This window comes from Lepidochelys olivacea (assembly GCF_965140295.1).
Source record: "Lepidochelys olivacea isolate rLepOli2 genome assembly, chromosome: 13".
Taxonomy (NCBI): Eukaryota; Metazoa; Chordata; order Testudines; family Cheloniidae; genus Lepidochelys; species Lepidochelys olivacea.
In genome coordinates this window covers 22,480,668-22,504,233 of record NC_140423.1, presented here as the reverse complement: position 1 = coordinate 22,504,233, position 23,566 = coordinate 22,480,668, and the positions used below count along the sequence as shown (strand labels likewise).

The window sequence follows — 23,566 nt, the reverse complement described above, 5'->3', positions numbered from 1 at the left end:
TAAAACCTTTCTTTAAAATGAAGTATTCATGGCTGAGCCAATCACTCTGGCAAAGGGACATCTTGGTGGAAAATCCACTTCAATAATGAGTGCTATGCTGGAAGCCCTGTAGTCAATACAAACAAACTGGTTTCCTCTCTGAAATTGCTAGCTCATCAAAAGCAGAGCCACTTTATTTCTATTATGGCATTTATGTTCTATTATGTTCCACTGAGGTGGAGATTGGTTTACAGTGTAAAATCGTGGCCCTATTCAAGTCATTTGCAGAACTCCCATTGACTTCATTACAGCCAGGATTTCATCCACAGTCGCTGCATAAAGTTCTTCACTTCCCATATAAGTGAAAGTTACTTTTCTTGCTTTCATATTTGAATGAACAAAAATTACATTAAGGCTGAGATTTTTCAAAGCTTGTTGGGGGGATTTAGAAGCACAATTTGCATTAATTTAAATAGGAATTGTCTCTCTAATCTAGGCATTTCTAGAACTCTTAGGAACGATGTACACTTTCTATAGCACAATGGTGGTCTGATTGGTTTCAGAATAGCAGCCGTGTTAGTCTGTGTCCGCAAAAAGAAAAGGAGGACTTGTGGCACCTTAGAGACCAACAAATTTATTTGAGCACAAGTTTTCGTGAGCTACAGCTCACTTCATCGGATGCATGCAGTGGAAAATACAGTAAGAAGATTTTATATACACAGAGAACATGAAACAATGGGAGTTACCATACACACTGTAATGAGAGTGATCAGTTAAGGTGAGCTATTACCAGCAGGAGAGAAAAAAAACCTTTTGTAGTGATAATCAAGATGGGCCATTTGCAGCAGTTGACAAGAATGTGTGAGGAACAGTAGGGGGGAAAAATAAACATGGGGGAAATAGTTTTGTGTAATGACACATCCACTCCCAGTCTTTATTCAAGCCTAATTTAATGGTGTCCAGTTTGCAAATTAATTCCAATTTAGTAGTCTCTCATTGGAGTCTGTTTTTGAAGTTTTTTTGTTGTAATATTGTGACTTTTAGCTCTGTTTTTCCCACTGGAGTCAGTGGAATTACAACAAATTAATTATTCCCCTAGCTTTCAAAGTGCAACTGCCATACGTTTCGATACCTCACTGTATACAATACAGTATAGTATACCTTCTAATACCCCACTGTACACAAAAAGAAAAGGAGTACTTGTAGCACCGTAGAGACTAACAAATTTATCTGAGCATAAGCTTTCGTGAGCTACAGCTCACTTCATCGGATGTAAACAATATGCCATACCTTCCAACCCCCCCACTATATACAATACAGCATACCTTCTAATACCCCACTCTGTGTACTCTATTTTCAGAGCTTGCAATTTATAAGCTCCTATTCGGTGTCCATGTATTATAATAGAAATAATATTGAAGTATGTATGCGTGTAACACTCAGCCACTGCAGGGATGGGTGCAGTAAGGTGACACTCAGGATCACTACACACCTGTTGTGTACTTTGCACCTGGTGGGAGAGAGCAGCTAACAACACTTTGTCCTTATCCTTTCTTGGCAAACTCTTTGCAGTGAAAACATTGCCATCAATGCAACTTTCTGTATTTCCAATGTGGGCTGGAAGTGGCTCTTTTGTTACATAGCAAGACCACCAAAATGCTACTATGGGAATAGGGCGTGTATGCTGTAGACCTACAGAAATCAGAGTGCTAATGCTAACAAACCACCTGACCTGTCCAAACTTCTTCAGTCAAAAGACTTTACATATGAAAAGAGGTGCCACCTCGGAATGTGCTGCTAAGGGCATAGCGTGAAAGGAGGCCATCAGCTAAACATGCTGAACAGTTCTTCCAACATTAGATACAAATCACACTCCCAGGAGAAACAGGAAAGGGGTTTGTGGCTCTCAGAGGAGCCTAGAGTCAGCAACTGCTTCTGTCTCAAGGCTACGAGAGAGGGTGAATAATGAAAACCAAAAGACACATTGCTGGAAAAGTTTCAGAGTAACAACCGTGTTAGTCTGTATTCGCAAAAAGAAAAGGAGTACTTGTGGCACCTTAGAGACTAACCAATTTATTTGAGCATAAGCTTTCGTGAGCTACAGCTCACTTCATCAGATGCATACTGTGGCAAGTGTAGAAGATCTTTTTATACACACAAAGCATGAAAAAATACCTCCTCCCACCCCACTCTCCTGCTGGTAATAGCTTATCTAAAGTGATCACTCTCCTTACAATGTGTACGATAATCAAGTTGGGCCATTTCCAGCACAAATCCAGGTTTTCTCACCCCCCCACCCCCCACACACAAACCCACTATCCTGCTGGTAATAGCTTATCTAAAGTGACCACTCTCCTTACAATGTGTATGATAATCAAGGTGGGCCATTTCCAGCACAAATCCAGGGTTTAACAAGAACGTCTGGGGGGAGGAGAGGGGGGAGGAAAAGACAAGGGGCAATAGGTTACCTTGCATAATGACTTAGCCACTCCCAGTCTCTATTCAAGCCTAAGTTAATTGTATCCAATTTGCAAATGAATTCCAATTCAACAGTTTCTCGCTGGAGTCTGGATTTGAAGTTCTTTTGTTGTAATATCGCAACTTTCATGTCTGTAATCGCGTGACCAGAGAGATTGAAGTGTTCTCCGACTGGTTTATGAATGTTATAATTCTTGACATCTGATTTGTGTCCATTTATTCTTTTACGTAGAGACTGTCCAATTTGGCCAATGTACATGGCAGAGGGGCACTGCTGGCACATGATGGCATAGATCACATTGGTTGATGTGCAGGTGAACGAGCCTCTGATAGTGTGGCTGATGTTATTAGGCCCTGTGATGGTGTCCCCTGAATAGATATGTGCTGGAAAACACACCCACAGCCCTGGAATAGATAGATTGCTGGAAAACACACCCACAGCCCTGCTTATTACACAATAGAGCAATTTCCCTCTGTAAAGCCTATACCTGAGGGAAGAATGGAATGTGGGGATATGACATTGACCCACCCTGTCTAGACTAGGAAATAGGTTGTATTGAAAACTGTGATAGTTCAATCATGTTAGCAAACACGTTTTTAAACAGTGCCTATTTCCCCAGTTTAGACCTCCTCATTCAGAAGAGGGGCAAGGAAGGGGCATTGGGCATGTTAGAAAGTCCCAGTTCAGACCACTTGAGCATCCAACTAGAGAGCTCAAGCAGTTACACCCCAGCCCAGAGAACTCAGCTGGCCCATGGCCTTGAACCACTCTTGTCAATCCCTATAGCAGGGGTCTTAGCAAGGCGAAGTTCACTTGTCTGCAGACATGATGGTATGAACAGAAAATCCTTGGGATTTGTGGTCCCACCATAGTTAATCCCGAGGGAGGAAATCCAGGGTATTTTAATTCTGACGTAGGATTCTTGGAGGGCAATGGAGTGAGTGGGCGAGCATTCTCCCCTGGGCTACCACTACATACACAGACTCTACCTCTTATCCTACAAGCCAGAGAGGTGCTCATTGCTTCTCTTTGTTTCAATCTTTAATAAAAAACAGATGCCCATCCAGCCAGGCTGTAACTCCCCACCCCTTCTGGAATGTGCCCCCCTCCCCAGGCATTTGGGGAGGGGCATGTGACCATTCCCGTCCCTCCCTAGCATCGCCCCGATAGCCATGATCTTAATGCAGAGCTGAACGTGTTATGTTAGCAAATATAAATGCTTGACTCCAGGAGCTCGGGCCCTAAGCACAAGCTTGTGCTGCACATGCCTTAATCTGTTCCTGTCCTCAGCTCTTGAACTAGCTCTCCACTTGCTCCAAAATAGTCCTAGTTTATTTACCTTCAGTGCATGCTGTAAGGCTCATCCTCTGCGCACAATTTCTGAGGGAATTGTAAAGGCTGTTGTCAGAGGTTGTAAAGCTCTTTTGCTGGTGGGTTATTGGTGATGGCTGTGAGGTGTGTTAATTAATGGGGGGAGGGATTGTTTTCATAGCTGTGTGTTCTCTCCCTTTACCTTATTCTGCGTCCATCTTGTCTTTTTTAGAGAGTATGCTCTTCAGTGCAGGGACCATCTACTACTCTGTACCACACCCAGCACAATGAGGCCCAGACTTTGGTTTGTTCCAAGGTACTCTTGCAATAAACGTGATTAGTAATGCACACATTAATCTAAATGAATAAAGCACACTTGTAACCAGAAATGCTTTGAGAAATTTCTTGTGTCCTGAATCTCTGGGAACAGGACTCAGAATGGAAAACTCAGCACTTGGGTAACTACAGTACTTACCTTGGGGTAGGTGCAGCTTCAGAGACTATTTCACCTGCGCTTTCCTCCTTGCTTCTCTGTGCTGCCATCTCTGCTTAAAGCTTCTGCTCATGACTCCAATCAAGCGAGCACCCAAATTCCTAGAGGAACCATTTTCTAGCAATGTGAGCCTAATTGTTTCTAGATTGAATATTTTCATGGGATATCAGTTTCAGAGTTCCTGGAATTAGCATGCTCACTGAAGGATTGAAGATGCTTATCGGGCCCGACAGTTTTAGTGTCAGCGGGATCGTCGACAGCTCTGTGAAACTGTGCGGGCTGGTGACAATATTTATTTATGCGGAATGGAGACATATGGGCAGAATCATCCGCTCCCTTTCCTCAGTAATTAAAACATCTGGGAGCACAAAAGGGTTGCATGAAGAAAATCCTCTCTGTGCTAAATAATACAGGAGCGTGGTGCCTTTGCATAATTGTCAGGGCTCTCTCTTGCAATAGTGGCAGTGTCCCCAGAGGACCACCTCTCTCTTATGTTTGCCGAATGTGTAACAGCCAACCTGAGTGCAGCGGGACTGAGGACAGGGCTCAGACTTTTTGTTAATGCAATATAATTTTCCTAAGGAATGGATTTTAGTCTTCCTGAGAAGAATCACAGGATTATTTAAAGAATAATGGAAAAAGAGTAGCCTTCAACTCTCTTACAGTCCACATTATGTTGATGGTTTCCTCTGTCTTTTTGGGTGAAGAGGTCTATTGTACATGTCTGTGGGCATACAGCTTTTCACCTGTAGCTCTGAGGGTCAAATTCAGACCAGGTCAGTGATGATGGAAGCTGTTACTAGGTGCTAGATATTCAGTGGCATGTGCAAAATATTTCAGTAGTTCTGCACAGCTTCCTTGAGGTGAGATGTTCACATCACCAAAACTTGCTATCTCCTTGATGGCCACTGCTGTATATATTTAGCTATAACACCATTGCATCATCAGCTCCCATTTTATCAATGGGAGTTGAGTCCGTTCCGTAAACGAGGGTCCTTATTTTTGGTGTATTGCACCTTTAAATCTCTGAACTCTGTCTGAAGCGACAGGCCACCATTTTTAGAGGTAGAGTTATACCTGAGTCGGTTATACAAGAGATGCGTCCACTGTACAGCTGGGCAAATACCTGATTTTTGTGGTTGGGCCAGCAAACCAAAAACTCAGGAAAAATATTCATCTTCAGTTTTTGTTCTGAAAATGTTAGCAAATTGGGAAAGTTTGGTTTGGGACAGCAAATTATGTCCATCTGGCCCCTTTTCTAGCCCGGTGCTTAGGTCACTTGTCTCAGATGCAGGAGAGACACAGGTCTGGATCTGGAGCAGGGAAGTGAAAACAGATCTCTGCCTTCCTTGATGCTCATCTTAACCACCATGCTATAGGCTAGGCTGGGGTGGATTGCTGTCCTTGTCTCTGTTGAAGCTCTTTCACTTTGTAAAAATACTTAAATATTAATTGGGCCAAGGAGAGAGAGTGAGTGTGACTCTCTAGCCTGGTGACCAAGGCACTTTTTGGGGAGCTATGAGATGAAAATTCAAGTCTTCTCTCTGCTTATTTATAGGCGGGAATTCAATTCCCATCTCCGTCTCAGCACAGAATTTGACTGCTCCCTTGTGGCCGTAGAATCTGGGCAGGTGAAACACATGGCCATCCTACAGGTCAGGAGTGAGGCAAACAAATGGGGTTCAGGGGGAATCTTGCCTTCTGGCTACCTGTGCTTTTGCACCTGCAGTATTACTCTTTTTGTGGGTTTCAAGTAGCCACAACTGGTTAATCTAGCACTTTTAACAAACACTAAACTAATAGCAATAAAAGATTTTTGGCCTAAAGAAAACTCACCACAACAGAGTGCTAGTCAAATACGTTTATATTACAAACAATGGAAGCCTTGGCTATATCTAGCTCAAGGATTCAACTGAGGCCAATCCAGTTGTACGTGTAGTTCCTAATTAAACTGTCTGACATCCACAATGACATAAATACTTATTCTTTATAGACCATATCCTTAACAGCAAAACAATTGTCCCCAACAACATGAAAAACATGAATACTTTCCATGTGATGACTCTATTAACTGCACTAATAGCTTAAGTTTCAGCAGGTGTCATTTTGCAAACTGGGGAAGAATCTGTCAAATGTATTTGGAAGAGGTTTAACATAGCTGGGGCATTGCCAGTTTTAGTGTGAGAGTAGCAGATGTCTGTAAGAAGTCCCTGGGTCCAATTCTGCAGCTCTCATTGGAACCTAATTCTCAGTTACACTAAGTCCCTTTGACACCGCTTAGGCAGTGTAAAGGACCTCAAAGTAGGTGCAAATATAATGACTCTGAAGTAGAGCCCTGCGCAGGACTATTCCTTAATCCCACTATTATGGTAGCAGGTCCTGTGGGACCTGCGGGATCCCAGTCCCACTTCAGGACTCTACACTTGTCCCTCACAGGGCTTGTCAAGGTTCCTCCCCCACTCTGAACTCTAGGGTATAGATGTGGGGACCTGCATGAAAAACCTCCTAAGCTTATCTTTACCAGCTTAGGTCAAAACTTCCCCAAGGTACAAAATATTCCACCCGTTGTCCTTGGACTGGCCGCTACCACCACCAAACTAATACTGGTTACTGGGGAAGAGCTGTTTGGACGCGTCCTTCCCCCCAAAATACTTCCCAAAACCTTGTACCCCACTTCCTGGACAAGGTTTGGTAAAAAGCCTCACCAATTTGCCTAGGTGACTACAAACCCAGACCCTTGGATCTTAAGAACAATGAACAATCCTCCCAACACTTGCACCCCCCCTTTCCTGGGAAATGTTGGATAAAAAGCCTCACCAATTTGCATAGGTGACCACAGACCCAAATCCTTGGATCTGAGAACAATGAAAAAGCATTCAGTTTTCTTACAAGAAGACTTTTAATAAAAATAGAAGTAAATAGAAATAAAAAAATCCCCCCTGTAAAATCAGGATGGTAGATATCTTGCAGGGTAATTTAGATTCAAAAACATAGAGAACCCCTCTAGGCAAAACCTTAAGTTACAAAAAAGATACACAGACAGAAATAGTTATTCTATTCAGCACAGTTCTTTTCTCAGCCATTTAAAGAAATCATAATCTAACATGTACCTAGCTAGATTACTTACTAAAAGTTCTAAGACTCCATTCCTGGTCTATCCCCGGCAAAGACAGAATATAGACAGACACACAGACCCTTTGTTTCTCTCCCTCCTCCCAGCTTTTGAAAGTATCTTGTCTCCTCATTGGTCATTTTGGTCAGGTGCCAGCGAGGTTACCTTTAGCTTCTTAACCCTTTACAGGTGAGAGGAGCTTTCCCTGGCCAGGAGGGATTTCAAAGGGGTTTACCCTTCCCTTTATATTTATGACAGGGCTCTACTCTCAAGCCCATTTTGCCTAATGGGAGTTGCCTCCGTGTGCAAGCTGCTGAGAGCCATTCAACGCTCATTGTCCTAGTGGGAGCTTAGTATAATCGGCAACCTAAATGAGGCCTGAACTGCATCCTTGACTTATCATACTTCAAGAGGCCACAGGGTCCTAATTGCCTCCTCTCTCATCCCAACCAACACTTCATCCCCATCTGCCTTCATTTGTTTTTTGGCCTTCCGACCAGGCTAGAAACTGCCCAGTCTCCGTTCAGTTCCAATGTCATTACTCACTGTTATCTCTGCCCCACAGTCTGGTGCAAACCAGTGTTTCCCAAAATCTCTAAGGGCCACATTCACTGCTTTGCGTAAGTCGATGTAACTTCTGGCTTTGGAGTTTTTCCTGCTTTCCACCAGCGGTGAGTTTGGCCCTATGGCGTCAGGAACCTATACTCTGCTAATTCCAGGGTTAGGCCACAATGAGGTTTAGCATATTCTAGTCCTGCTTATCCACCAATGAAGGGAAGAGCTCAGATTCAGAGACCCCCTGCTGACAAGCAAAAGCCAAACCAGAGTAAATGAGTCTAAACCAAGATGTTATACATTGCTAAGCATTTCCGCTGCACTTCTTTAGCAGCTTTCATTTAACTCCCATTCCCTTCCCTTGTGCTTTAGCTGTCAGTAGAAATAAAAGAACCCAAAGCATGTGACAGCTCAGCAAACAACATACACTTGCATTTATCTAGAAATAGGCATTTATTTTTAAAGGAGTAAATAATCACTCAAATCCCTGATTCCAAGCAGGAAGAGCACAAGTCATAAATAGTGCAACAAGCTTGGTGCTAGGTGAGTATCTACATATTTTTTCCATTTACCACCCTTTCCTCCAGTGGCATTACAAGGACTTAAAAATCAAACTCTTTCTCTCCACATTTCCACCCCAGCACAATAGCTTGCAAAGCGAGCACCCCCTCTTCCTCTACCTGTCCACCTCAATTGTTTTTTGTGACACCTTATGCCAGAACATGTTCCATGCGCGGGTACACTAACAGAATATGGCAGTGGCTTTGCAACATGCTTTGTTCATTTAGAGCAAGGCTAGACAAAGGTGTAAAACATAGTTTCTCGCCAGGGGAAACTCTAGTTCTCTGCCTCTTTTTCCCAGACAGATCTCTGTTTGAAAGCGCACTATTAATAGATCCCCATGGAGATGTTTATCAGAGAGCAAATGGTAGAATGGGGAAACCAACAGAGCCTTATCACAGAAAGCATTTATCGGACTTGTTACTTGGGAGAGAAGCCTGTATTTACACTCCATGGCTGTGTAGCTGGTTAGTGTTAACATTGCTTCTGCAAGCTTAGGGGGAATTGTAGTAAATCTTCCAAGAATGGAGAGCTAGTTTCATCCTGTTTGACACATTGGTTCCTGATAAGAACTGCTGGGAAAATACTTCAGCTCAGCAAGCTTGTCAGACCAAGCTTGCTGAGCTGCCAGGAGAGACTCTGAACCCACAGGGTCCCACAGGAGGTGGGGATGGGAGAGGAAAGAGCCCAGATCAGAAGGGAGGAGGGGACAGATTGTGGAATGGATGGACATTGGTGGCAGCTTTCTGAAATATGGGAAAATATGGATGTGACTGGAAATCAAATGTCTGTTTGGCAGCAGTAGAACAAAGGAAGGGGAAGCGTGGGTTTTAATTTTCTCCATGATTCCCTGCCTCTTGCGTGCTGCTACTTTCTCTTATTAGTGCCTCTGCATGGACTCTCCTCTGCTGAGTGAGAATCTAGGTTTGAATGTCTGTGTTTGATTCCAGCTGACATACATAGAGGCTGAAAGCTGTTACTATCAGATGGTGACATGGTGGTCTGCAGGGAATGAGCTCTCACTCTAGTACCCAGTGGATACAGGTGGCCATGTTACAACTGGCACTAATTTTATACCCCAATTGTCAATCTCTGCAAAGGGGACACAAATGAAGTAGGCCATGCAGACTGAATTCCTTTTTCGTTCATCCAGACCATGGTTGAGGGGAAGAGGACTGACCTCCTGTAGGCTGCTCACGTGCTTAACGTTGGGCACATTCTTGAATGCCTTGCTGAATTCAGGGCCGGAAAGAACACCTATCCAGTTGCAGACAGAAGATGCAGCCTCAAGAGGTGATGTGGGCATCAAGTAACTCAGGTGTAATAGGAAAAGGCTAAATCACCTATCCTTAGGTCAGAGAGCTGCAAAAAAACCCATAGAAAATACAGGTCAAAGGTGAGGTAAAGAGTAAAAGGTGTCTGTCACCTTTTTAATATCAAAGAATTCCCAAAAAATCCATGCCCCTTCACTGTCCCAGCACCATATGAGAGATTCAGAACTTACGTGAAATTCCTCCTCGTCTCTTGGTGTCTCAGATACTAGCACATGCCATTTGGAAAGAGTCACATTTCTAATGCCCTTTGGCTAATTATTAACTCTGCCACTGGGCCCTGTTGGAGACTTAAAACAGCCTGCCATGCCCCAGAGGACCTATTAAAATCTTGAGGCTGCAAAATATTTTTGTAGTTGCATTTAGAGTTCCCATATGTCCAAAACGATCTCTGAAGATCCCACTGATGCTCACTGAAATAAGTCTGTGTTGCAGAGTGGAATGTATCTGAACAGTGTGTGTGTAGTGCATATTCTGAAACCTCAAAGCATGTTCTCTTGTGGATTTTTTTTTTTAAAGGAGAATCATACAATATTAGGGTTGGAAGGGACCTCAGGAGGTCATCTAGTCCAACCCCCTGCTCAGAGCAGGACCAATCTCCCATTTTTGTCCCACATCCCTAAATGCCCTCCTCAAGGATTGAACTCACAACCCTGGGTTTAGCAGGCCAATGCTCAAACCACTGAGCTATCCACAAGGTCAAACCCCAGCCCCTGTTTACTGAAAAACTTACTAAAACTTTGTCATCCTGTATTGCAAACCATGGACCAATTTTTCATGAGTTCCATGTGATTTGATTACAACTAAGTTTGTTCAGACTCTGAAAGTCAAGAGTTGCAAGCTTAGATGAAATAAAACAGAGGACAGAATTCCCATGAACCCCTGTGAACTTCAGATTCAGTTTCCCAAAAACTCTCAACTGAGTCATATTCAGTCCTGAACTACACTGACTTCACTAGAATTAGAGTGGTGGTTATAAAAGGCAATGGGAGATGTGTGTCTTCAGCACCTCTGAAAATCAAGCTGCTTTATTCAGATGCCTAATTAGGATTTCTGCCCCTTGGCAAATTTTGGCTGACATGTTTCTTCTGATCTGAAAACTTGAACTGGGTTGAAAGGTATTTCCTATACATATAATGGGCAATGCCAGTACAAGAAAAAAAGTTGAAAGCAACGTACACAAGGGATATATTTGGCCCAGTGTGTCAGAATATAGCTAGGGCTAGCAGTCTGCTTTGCATGAGATAAAAAATCGCTCTGAAATGTTTTTGTGTCATTCTAGCAAAGCACCTATTTTATATAGAATGTATACAAACAAGTGACACCCAATGACAAAGGTTTTAAAAATAAATGGACATAATTTTCCAAGCAGTTGTTAAAAACGTAGATACATGTCGGAAACCACCCCAGTGATGTCTCCTCAGCCTTCTGCATTTTTCACTACCTAGCCCTCGCTGAATTCTGATACACAACCAGCATAAGCAGAGATGCATTCCCTTTACAAATTAAGTTGTTAAAGCAAAATGGGAACTGGAATGAAAAGCTTATAAATTACCTATGAAGTTCTGTAAACATCAGATTGCTGCTTTTTTCATTTAATTGCTGCTTTAAATGTTTAATTCGGAGACTTTCACAGCAGACGCTGTAGAGGATACTGATGGAAATGCTGCGACACAGAGTCCTGTCTGTCAAATGGACAGCACTCCCAGAAATAATAATCCAGATTCCCCAAAAGAAATCTGTGTCAAATTGATGCTGAGCTGGTCTGGCATCTGAGAAGCATCTCAGGATGATGATATTAACCTCCAAGATGCCCTGGGGTACACAGTGCATGTCATGTGAATGTAAATGCTGCCAACTTCAGGCGGGGTATGGAGCCGTGTGGCACAAAAAGACTTTATAAGACTGGCTAAGGGCTAAAGTTAATTCTGTACCCTCTCCCCACCCCCAGGTATTTGCCGTAAGAAGAGATACTAGAGTATTTCAAAGCGGGTATAGACTGTGTGGCATCCTTTATGGTCCAGTCTTATGAGACACTGAGCATCTCTTGTAAGTGGCTGAGTACCTTCATCTCCTACTGGAATCACTGGGAGTTGAGTGCTTAGCACTTCACAGGGGTCACTCAGCACCATGCAGGGTTGGGCCCTTTGGTGGTTGAATGGCCCCATAGGGAAATATTCAATACTAAAGGAAATCATAATAGTGAAGTGACATTAGTCATTCATGTTAGAATCCCTATGCTAGCCATTGCTACCTTGATACCATTAATATGATTCTTGAGCTAAAGAGCCAGATCTTCAGCTAATGTAAATTGGCATATCTGCATTGAAGTCAATGGAACTAAGCTAATCTATGCCAGATAGACTTGGCCTTTGTTACATATTACTAAGCTAAGAGTGCTTTGCAGTTATAGATATACTGGTTTACAGTATGGCACAGTGCTCCTAGCATGGACAAAGCTGGTACCGGAAAACCCTGTGCTGTTCCAGCAGCCCCAACTTCCACCTGCCATTTCTGAGCAAGAGGAGCTATACCAACAAAAGCACAATATTGGTGGTATAAGTGCACCTATGCTAGGCATCGCGTCCCCACACGCCCAACGTAGAACAGTTCATAATGCAGGGAATGGGATTGTTATATTGCTTGACATGATTATGAGGTTGTCACTATTTACAGGGGAATCTCATAATGCTGAACTCGGATCTTAGTGTGGAGGTGAAACTGATTTTCAGATATTTTACTTTTTGAATATATTGTTCCACTGTAAGTCTACACACAGAGAATTAATGGTTTGGGATCCTTAATCAACTTTAGTGAGCCGGAGGTTATGGAAGCTCCTGCACTAGAGGATTTCAAAAGGAGGCTAGATAGCCATCTGTCTTGGATGGTTTAGACATAACAAATCCTGCATTTTGGCAGGGGGGTTAGACTAGAAAGCTCTTGCAGTCCCTTCTAGCGCTATGATTCTTTTTTTTTCTGGTTTATTCTAAGACCCTTTAACAATGCACTGGCTGTGTTAAGAGATGTTATTGTAAATGAGACTCAGTCTCTAATATGCTCTTTGGGAGGTAAACTGCAATCTTCTCTGTGACCATTGAGAGAGTTGTTTTGACATTTTTGTGCATACATTATCTTAAATGTAAAGCACTAGGGTCTGGCTGCAACCTTAATACATGTAAATGGTCCCACGAAAGTCAAAGTGCCATTTTTAAAAAGGGACTTAGGCTGTTAGGAGTCCAAACTCCAATTGAAAGTTAATGGGACATGGGTTCATAAGTCACTTGGGACCAGATGTTTAAAGGTATTTAGGTGCCTAAATATGCAGATAGGAGCCTTGTGAGATTTTCAAAAGTACCCAGGCAACTAACTCCCTTTTAATTTCTAATTTTTCTGAAGTGTCCACCACTTTTGAGTACCTTTGATTTTGGGTGCCTAAGCTAAGAGTTCTAAGGTCTAATTCTCAGGGGTGTGGGGCACCTGCATTTCTCATTGACCCCCGCTGACCGCAGGAGTTGTAGATGCCTAGCCATACTGAAAACCAGCACCTACGTGTGTCAAGTTAAGTTACCCAACGCTACTGGGCACTTCTGAAAATGCTGCCTCTTGTGAAAAACACATTTATTTGTGGATGCCAAAATGAAGCCATATGAAAGCAAAATAATGACCCCAATTTGGGGGCCTCCAAAAATATAAGTCACTGAGACATCTCATGAAAATAAGGTCTGAAGGATCAGATTTCAGTGTAGGTTGAACAAAGCACTGTGCTTGGTTTATCAAGAGAGTGGAAGCTGTAGTCACTTAGAGAGCAAGCAGGTTTGAGGTCTTTAGATGTCTGTCACTTACAGTGCGGAAGCCCTTTCTTAAAGCTAATTAGAAATGTAGCAGTGATACTGTTAGATGTTGGGAGAGAAGAACAGCCTCATTTGACATGAAAACTTCATATTGACCTATTCATTGTGATCACATATAAAGACGATCAACCCATTAGCCATAGACCTTGCTCTATGTGAAGTCACCTATACCTCCATTTCTGTCCGTCATCAATACCTTGAACTTCTAAACTGGCATAGAACAGAATGGTTTACATCTAGCAAATTAGATCAATTAATTTCTAAAGCAAATGTAATGGGCATTTTAGAAGAGGATTTAATGTCTCATTTATTCGCTATAGCTATATTGTTAAATGCCAATTAAGTATCTAAATATTTCTTACAAGCTTAATGAATTACAGTATAATAAGTAATAAGTGATTACCAGCTTTTGCTAATGTATTGGAGTCTCCTCTTCACTTTGGGACACTACCATTAAATTTCTCACACACACTTGTTTGTATCATTACGGAAATTATTTTTAACACTCAGATGATGCTTTATTAATGTGGAATAACTGGTTTAATGTAGAGCTTATACTCTAATAGGACACTGTCAAATAGTAGACATAAAGCCAACCTCAAGAGTCAAATGTGAAACAAGAAAAGGAGTACTTGTGGCACCTTAGAGACTAACCAATTTATTAGAGCATAAGCTTTCGTGAGCTACAGCTCACTTCATCAGATGCATCTGATGAAGTGAGCTGTAGCTCACGAAAGCTTATGCTCAAATAAATTGGTTAGTCTCTAAGGTGCCACAAGTACTCCTTTTCTTTTTGCGAATACAGACTAACACGGCTGTTACTCTGAAATGTGAAACAGTTTTAGAAGCTCATTTGTGCTCCTAAATAGTTCAAACAAATATTGCAGTTTTACCTGATTGGCTATCTGCACATGTAATTAACCTATTTTTTCATGCATAATTGCTCAGGTAAACTGTCTGAAAATCTGGACCCATATTTATTAAAACCTGAAGATGATTGCCCTGTGGAATGTAAGAGCCAAACTTTCAATGTTCCAAATTCCTTTGCATGTGTACTGAATACCTACAAAATTTGTCTAAGATATTTTCACTTTTTTATTATCATGTCTTATTATTTGATTGTGGGTAAAAATAAAAAAGTACTTAAGGGTAAATTTTACTTCGGCTGAGGCCCTGCTTTCCTTTGTTTATAGGTACAATTTATACAATAAATATCTAACTTTTAAACATTGTTCCATTTTGTTCTAAAGGGGGGAAAAAAATCCCAATAGTCAGTATGAGCCAAACACTTCAGCTGGCTTATGTGGCAGTAAGAGGTGAATAAAGCCACAAAAGGTCATGCTAACTGGGTATTTTGGTGAAGCAGACAAATGCATAGGAAGGAGCAGAGATACAGCACATGGCTGTAAATGGTTGATGTAACAAATGCATCAGCAGTTCAGGCTTTCCCAATAATTAATTGTCATTGTGCATCAAACTGGAACATCTCCGGAGTGGAAACTTCATTCTCCATGACCCACTCAGTTCTTAACCCTCTCTCCTGAAGTTACCATTAACAATGCCACTTTTCATGGAGATTTTTCTACATGATGTGCAACTGTTCCGTAAAAAACAGAAAGGAGAGCCATCAAATCGCTTGTAGGCAGGACCCCAAGCAGCCATCAGACAATAAAAAGCCTTCTGTCAGGTTTCCAAAACTGCTTAGTGCCCACAATTGGAGACACCCGCTCCCATGGGGATATTTAAATGCAGTGGGTGTATTTTCAAAAGTGCTGCTCAGCAGCTCCTGTTGAGAATGATGGGACATGCTGGGTGCAAGCATTCTTGAAAATCTCCCCAATTCATTTAGGTGCCTGCATGGTAGCTGTTGGGTGCTGAACCCTTTTGAACATCTGACCCTTTGGGCTGGGATTTCCAAAGATGCCTTAACGAATTAGGTGCCCAATTCCCACCCAGAACAGTCCTTGATGATCAGTTGTACTAAGACATTTTTATCCCACCTTACATTAAAGAAAATGCAAATATCTTTCAGGTTGCTGATTCTTTTTTTAAAAAATATCCCTTCTATTTATATCCGTGGTTGGTTTACTGTAAAAAGAAGGCAACAGAGGAAGCACTGCAGCCATCTGGCTGTGCAGCTCCCTAAGTGCTTTTTTCCAATTTAGGAAATAAACAAACAAACAAACAAAATAACCTCCAAAGTTAAACTAATATGAAATGGCCCCAGCATTTGAACTTGTCGCACAAAGCTGGTTTAAATTTTAATGTGAGCTCTGGAGTAGATTTGTGTAAGGAAAGGTAAAGCAAGGTCCATGAAATATTGATTCTGTACATTTTCTTATGAATTTTTATACTCCAATTTAGTAAATTTTTCATCTCGCCTGCACTTAGAGGTTGCCTATAAAGTCGTTACTACCAATTGTATTAACTGTTGTAAATAAATCATCTTGGTTTGGGCTATTTGTATGAACATGGGCCGACAGGACTCAGTTTTGTTCAAGCTCTGACATTTCATGGCCCCAGCCTGAAAGGGCTAAAAAGGGATAATCAAAATTTAAAACCCGTCATGGCAGCAGAGATGCAGTCCATAAGTGACTAACAGAAGCAGACTGCTCTCCCTAGCACTGCCCATTTAGAACAAACAATAAAACATGCAGAAACTCTATTTTATTACAAGCCTCCTGGAGTTCCTTGCTTTGTTCCACTTTGAGAAAGAAAGAAAGAAAGAAAGAAAGAAAGAAAGAAAGAAAGAAAGAAAGAAAGAAAGAAAGAAAGAAAGAAAGAAAGAAAGAACGAACGAGGGTCTTCAGCTGTTTCCTCATCCTGCAATCCTTACTCACTCAAAAATGCCCACTGATAATGCAAATAAAGACTACAAAGACAAATAAAGACTACAAGACAAATAAAGAGGATTTAGTTTTGTTTGAATATAGCCCAGATGTTGCAAAACCCATCATTCCTCTAAGGTTTCAGCCTAAAAGGGGCCACAGGAACAATTTATCTTTCAAGATTTCCATCATTCAGGATTATGCTGATTTGTGCTGAAACTTCAAGAGAGTAGCTCATCATTTTCTGAACCCTATGTCTTTATTCTGGACGGAACCCAAATCGGGCCCCTATACCAAGCATAGTTCTGCTCTTAATGCTGCTTCCTCATCTCTAATTATTACATATTAAATATGTATGTAGATAGCATTTGGTTCATAGGTTTGAAAATGTAACTCTTCAGCTTCTTGTACTAAATGAGATAGAACTAAGGTTTTCTGGCAGCTTTCATATTAAAGGTATTTCAAAGCAACTTTAACAATATGAGGTAACATTTGGTAGTGAAAACTTAAAATTTGAGTGCTTAAATGTTAGTGGAAAGAAAGCAGGACATGAGAATATTAAAACAGATTCTTTTTTTAATTTTGAACTGATACCCATGGAACTTTGCGTGGTTTTTTTGCTTCTTGTTGTTTTATCCCCATATCTATGGATTAAGGCCCCAATTTAGCATGTCTTTAAACTTAAAGTTAGATACATCCAGAGCTATCTCATAGACAAGGCCTCAACTCAACATGATAAATGTAACACTGAGAGATCACAATTGTCAGAAGTTGTGTTATATGAGGGCTTAACTCAGGGAAGCTTGTAAACATGTACTTATATCCCATAAACTTTAAAAGAGCTTAAGTACATGCTTAAAGTTAAGCAGGTGCTTCAGTATTGTCCTGAGGAGGGTTGCGCTCCTGAATTAGGGCTGACCAGGGGTAACCTGTAGGTGTAGACAAGGACAAACAGTACTTACTACACTTCGGCTAACTGTGATTATATTTCTAGGTTTGCAAATAACCATGATGTATTGGTTTATTCAGAATTACTTGGCACTGGATTCCTATGATTAATGTGTGGTGCAGTTTATTCCACAATAAGTTTTTGAAAATTAAAATTCAGGTTATTTTGATTAGAAAAACAGAGGTCACATAGTAGATTTTTGTTCCTTGCTCAATTAAGTGTAACTCTTACAATCAGCTTTCTGGTGCAATGGCTCGTAACTACAAACTTGAAGTTCACTTTTGCAAATATCCTAAAGTATTCATTATTCTGGAGAACTCTCCTGTCAGTAAAATCATGTACTGGAGTGGTGAGAGAAAACAAAGACAAAAGAGGTGAGAACGTGGCTAAAGCCAGTTTATTTTAAAAAAAAGAAAGAAAGAACACTCAGATTTTCCTGTCTTTATTTTTCTATCATCAGCTCAGTTCTGCTCACAAAATAGATACATCCTGATGTCTGGTGTGCTGCTAACAAAGTTGATATTTTAAATATTAAAATACTTAGATTTTTAAAACTTAATTTTGGAATAAAATTATAAAGATTAATAAATAGTCATTAATTGCCCCCCCCATATCCCTTTTTAGTTTTTTTAAATTCACTTTATTGTTGTGCTTTTAAAGAGAATCAGGCCTACATTAGTTAAGTGATATTCCATGACAACCCCCTCATATTTAATTCCATTTATACTAGAATGAAACTGACCTTTTGGCTGTCTGTGTATTTTTACGTGTTTGTGTAAACAGCAAAGGATCCAGTTAATTACAGAGCCTTCCTTCCATTCAGCAGAGTGATGTCTGGCCTTCTCTGATTGCAAGTGAGATAGGAGAAGGCCACTTGGAGACAGGAAAGAGCCTGCAGAAAGGGAAAATGGCAGTCAGGAGACACAGAAGAGTGCACACTAAACTAAAGGAAAGTGAAATACAGAAGGGCAGAGAAGTATCATCTAAAGTGGGCTTTCAGGAAGCTGAAAGGGAAATGTATAATTGTAGGGATAAATTCTCCACTGGCATTTGGTCTGCAGAGTTCACATGACTCAAGCTGTTGAAGTTTAATTCTGCATTTGAAGTACAACATAGGGGATTGACAAACTGGTTTCCATTTAACAGGAACGGATCTAGATTTCTCCTTCAAATTCAAAGCCAGCCTGAACCCCAAAGATTTATTGAGATTCAAAAAATTCACACTTTCATGCACATCCCTGCACGGTCATTGGCTGACTGATCAGAAAGCTGTCTTCTTTGCTCACGAGTCTTGCACACTTGAGTTTGGCAGTTCCGTTCTTCCGGCTGTTGTGGGAGATCATGAATCATAATTGCACAGGGAGAGCTGGCCTCCATGTGAGGTGCCTATTCTTGGGAGCCATGGACTTTGCACAGAACAGTGGAAGGAATATTTCAGTGGAGAGTGGGGACTCATCCTGGAGTTGGGAGCTACAGTTCCTTCCTTACCAAGTGTCTTGTATCTTGCCTTAGAAAGATGGAGTCCTGTAGAATGATGCAGGTGATTATCTAAGAAAAACAAATTATGCCCAGTTTACAGTTATGGCTGTGTCCAATAAGCTATTATAGCTCTTCACGGGGGGCCTAGTCCTGCAAGGTGCTGAGTGCTCTCAGTCAGTAATGCTCAGTACCTATCAGTAGCTTTCGAGACTGGTTCCCAGGACTGGTGCAATGATGATATTTTGCTAGAATTGGGGCGGGAGGCAAAGCCCCTTAAATTGGTAATATTTGGGAGACCATAGGACCTCACTCTTCCACTATACACTGGGGTTTTTCCTTTAGTTAGTTTTCAAGATGAAAGCAAAATTCTACCTTTTGACTGGAATTGGAAAACTGTAGCTTGATCAATAATAAATGTAAGCCTTTGGAGAGCAATTAGAAAGCAATGCTACCTTAAGGCTACATATTTGTGCTTTATTTCTGCTAAATGTAGCAACAGCCTTTATTAGCCATATTTAAACTAAAAAATCTTATTTGCTTATGATGCTTTTGTGAAACTAATATAATTTATAATGTACATTGAATATATCATTTTCAAATACGATCAGTGCAAATAACTGATGAAGGCACAGCCAGTTAATCTGTGGATAGTATGTCAGAATTGAAGAGGCAGTAGAATATATTTGCAGAGCACCTCAAAGATACTTAACCTAAATGTGAGAGTTGGGAACCAGGAGCTTTCGTTTTTGCTATGATCTTTGCATGAACTATGGTCCTTGGGACTGGCTGCTTCTGAAAGTGATGCTGGTCCAATATGATAAAAATCATCCTCATTATAATAAGGCTCCCAGCTATAATGCTTTATACTTACATAACAGCTTTCAACTGAGGGACTTAAACACTGTGTAGATGTTAATTCCCTAAAAGTGTCCCTCTTCCGCTGTGTGGTAGGCCCTGCAAGTAGTATTGTACCAATTTCACAGATGGAAGAAACTGAGGCTCAGAAAGCTTGATATTATGACACAAAGATAGTAGTAAATGGCATAAGTTTTCAAACCTGGGTTCTTTAATTCTGCATTTGGGTGAATAATGGGTACTTGGATGCCCAAATACTGGTTTTAGGTACTTACATGCTGGCCTGATTTTGGACACCTAACCTAGGCATCTGATTTGGAAACTTATCCTCTGATGTGAGCTCCCTTAACTACCATTGCTGAGAGCACTCAACTTTCAGAGTTTTAAGGTGCTCTGCACCTCACAGGGTCAGGCATGAAGGCCTGCTATTTCCAAAGAGCTCTCTAATTTTGGGTCTCTTGACTTGAGGCCCCCAAGCCTCGACTTTCAGAGGTGCTGAGCATCCACATCTCCATTTAACCTGCTTCTGTGATGAACACCAGAATTCTATGAAAGAGATAATGAGATCATTTCATTAAAGTACACTTATCCTACACCTGTGTAGGATCAAAAGGCCAGAATCTTGTTGATTGGCCACATTAGTCTTGAATTTTTCAAACAACTTCAAAGGAACATATTTTGCCTTCCAATAATTGATGTGGGAGACCTACAGGGCCTGGGCTCACGTTTTACACATAGACCCATCAAAACAGAATTGCATCCACTCACTCTAAAGCTCAACTGGTGAAAGAGAAAAGAACATACCACAAGCACACGTGATCCTTCTGACTCCCAAGTTCATTATACAGCAAGTGTGTTTCAAAGGACCTTGAGAGCATGTTTCCAAGGGAGGGGGCAAGGTCGATGCTTGGATGGGAGAAGCCAATTGAAATCAATGGGAATTGATTTAGAGTCTGGGGGCACTGTGTTAAAATCTCTAGTCTTGCCATATAGCTTCATGAATATTAACAGGAGTAGAATCAATAACCAGCTGATTTTCAGATGCAAAACTGGCTCCTTTTTGTCTGTAGATTAAAGAAATGGCACGCTTTCTTTAGATAAGGTTCAGAACTCCAGAAAATGGTGGCACGGCATTCAAAGCTAATGCTGAGGATTATTTAATATGGGTTTTTAAATGTGTATCTTCCTGATAATATTTATCCCCGGGGCTGTTTGTCCTGTCATCTGGCAAAACACAGGTCAGGGGGGTTACTTTCTGGGCCGGGTGGTATTAGGATGCCTTGTTTCCAAAGGTGGCCATTTCCACATAAAGGCAAAAATTTTATTTTACTGCACTTCCAGAGTTCTGGAGGAACCCCAAAGGATAATTCTCCTAATCTCCTATCTGCCAGCAGATGGCTGCCATTCTCTTATTGATGGGTAGTTTTGCACTATACATCTTCTCTTGTGCTTGGTGGAAAGGTGAACAAGGGCAAGTAAGTTTTGGATTTGTCCTCATGTTCTAATGGCTTGCTTCCCAAGTTGCACTCCACCCATGTGAATGCCCATCCCATCTGCATCACATGTGTGGAAGTAATGGGAACTCTTCAGGGTTCAAAGGCGGAAAATTGTCTTGCTACTGATGGGAGTGCATATGCTGAAAACCCACAGAATTTTTCCAGTCTTGAAGGCTGCAGCAGCTGTGAACATGGGCTTCACAAAGGTATGACTTAAGAAGAAATGCACCTGAATCAAAACATCCCGTTTTTTGGACCATTTTTGGAAAGTTCAGATATGGGTCAGGAAGAGTCAGCTGGTACTGATTTCTCTAATGGGCTGGAAAATCACCCCAAATCCAAACAACTTACTGAAAGTTTGGGAATGTTCAGTCCAGCATTTTTGGCTCTTCTCTAGAGCCAACAAAGATTTCATTATTCAGGCTGGTTAATAACAAAGGATCATGTCTGAGTTTAAAATAATAAAAAACAAACAAACCCTACCCTAAACAGAGAAGGATTTGGGTTAAGCTCTGGAAAATTTGTTTTCACTGTTTTTTTTGTTACCAGGAGTGTCACTTTAAAACCTCCATGAGACTCTACCTCAAGAGAACACTGTTAAACAGTGCCTGCTTAGCAGCTGAGTTTTAAGCAAGTGTGTGTGTGTTTGCGTGCGCATGCTTCTTCCCATATTGGAGCCTTCAGGACTGTGTAAGTTTACAAGTTGTTTCAAGCTTATTTCTGTTGGAATTAATAGAAGCAGTTCAGACTCTGGATATCAGGACACTGGGGAAGGGGAAGAGAGAAGGAAAGCAATCCTCTCATTTGTAGGAAGGCAAAACTTGAAGAAACGTAGTGAATGTTCCTCAAAACAAGCCTTTAATTTGAGATCAGCCCAATCCAAATCCTGAGCTCTGAGAGGGGAACAATAGATCCACCCCTGCAGCCCTACATTTCAGCTTTTCGTTTATTTAAATAGCTAACACTACTTCTCCATTTCCCCACATTTAGGCAGTCGTGGTACATGGTCATTGTTACATACTCTGTTTCTTGAGCTTTGCGTCCTCTAATGAAAATTTAGGCTATATTAACACTACATGTTTAACCCTGGCTCTTTACCTGGGTGTTGGCCTTAGGCCTCCCACCCAGCCATCATCCACACAGAAAAACCTCCAACCTGAGTTTGGAGGTACTTTAAGTCTGAGCTGGCTGACAATGTGGGTTAGAACCTGAACTCTGCTTTAATGCTGGCTAGAACCTGCCCTCTTTGCGTGCCGATACAGGTAAAATCACTTGAGCGCTGATAGTCTTCCAATGTCTTCTCACTATTTCCCCCTGAAGGACAGACAAGTTCTCCTGCAATTGAGTGGAAAAGAATCCTAGAGCATCTCAGCACACAGAACCATGGGATAGTTTCCCCGGGCACACAGATGAGTGTAGCACCAATGAGGACCCAGTAACCCAGGTAGGGCTTTGCTGTAAGGGGGCTCACACAAAGGGCAGGCTAATCTTGGAGCTCAGCTATGCATTGTAGCCTTATAGTTAACCATATGTGGTCCCTTGAGTGAGTATCAGTTGTACATCCTGAAGTATCCAATATATGAATAATATGGTAGTGCTCAAATCCCCTGTCAGGATTGTGATTGGTGCTGCTGTACACAATTTAAATAGAAGGCAACCCCTGCCTTGCAGGGCTTACAGCATAAAACTTTCAAAAGCACCAAAGTCCCATTTTCAAAGTGACATGAACACATCTTCACTGCCCCCTCCCAACCCTCCTCCCCTTCCAAAAAAGCTCCTCCCATGAGTCTCAGAGCTAACTGACTTGGACTCATGCTACGGGACTAAAAACAGCTGTTAGGCATCCCAGGCTCTGAAACCCAGCCAGGGTCTCTGAGCCCAGGTGGGAACATTTACAGTGCTATTTTTAGCCCTGTAGCATGAGCCAGAGTCAGTTGACCTGGGTTCTGAAACTCGCCACCACAGGTCTTTGTTTTGCAGTGTAGACATACCCTAGGGACAGATCCCAAAAGGAGCCTTAGGTGTTGCAATGCTTAATGTCTAGGTGCCCTGATGCCTGGTGGGATGCTCAACCTTAAGTTAGGGCCTAGGCTCCTCATACAATGCACGGGGAGCATGAGTAGGCATTGAAAATGGGATCCAGAGAAGCCAGCAAGCTGAGTGGGGAGCTGCCTAAACTAGCCACTAGGAAATGCTGAGGAGAAGGGTGTGGCCTAAGCCCCACCCCTCAAATATAGTTAGGCACTTATCACCACTCAAGATTAACAGCTAGGATCCCTCTCCTGGA

The 23,566-nt window shown here is 41.6% G+C and overlaps 1 long non-coding RNA gene across 1 annotated transcript in view; it reads left to right on the top strand.

Moving 5' to 3' along the window:
• LOC311529824 overlaps positions 1 to 21,963 on the top strand; it is an 87,142-nt gene extending 65,179 nt beyond the window's left edge. Inside the window, exon 7 of the long non-coding RNA XR_014713883.1 lies at positions 21,829 to 21,963. This is a non-coding gene — a long non-coding RNA (uncharacterized lncRNA). The remainder of the gene's footprint in view (positions 1 to 21,828) is intronic.
• Positions 21,964 to 23,566: the final 1,603 nt, after the last annotated feature.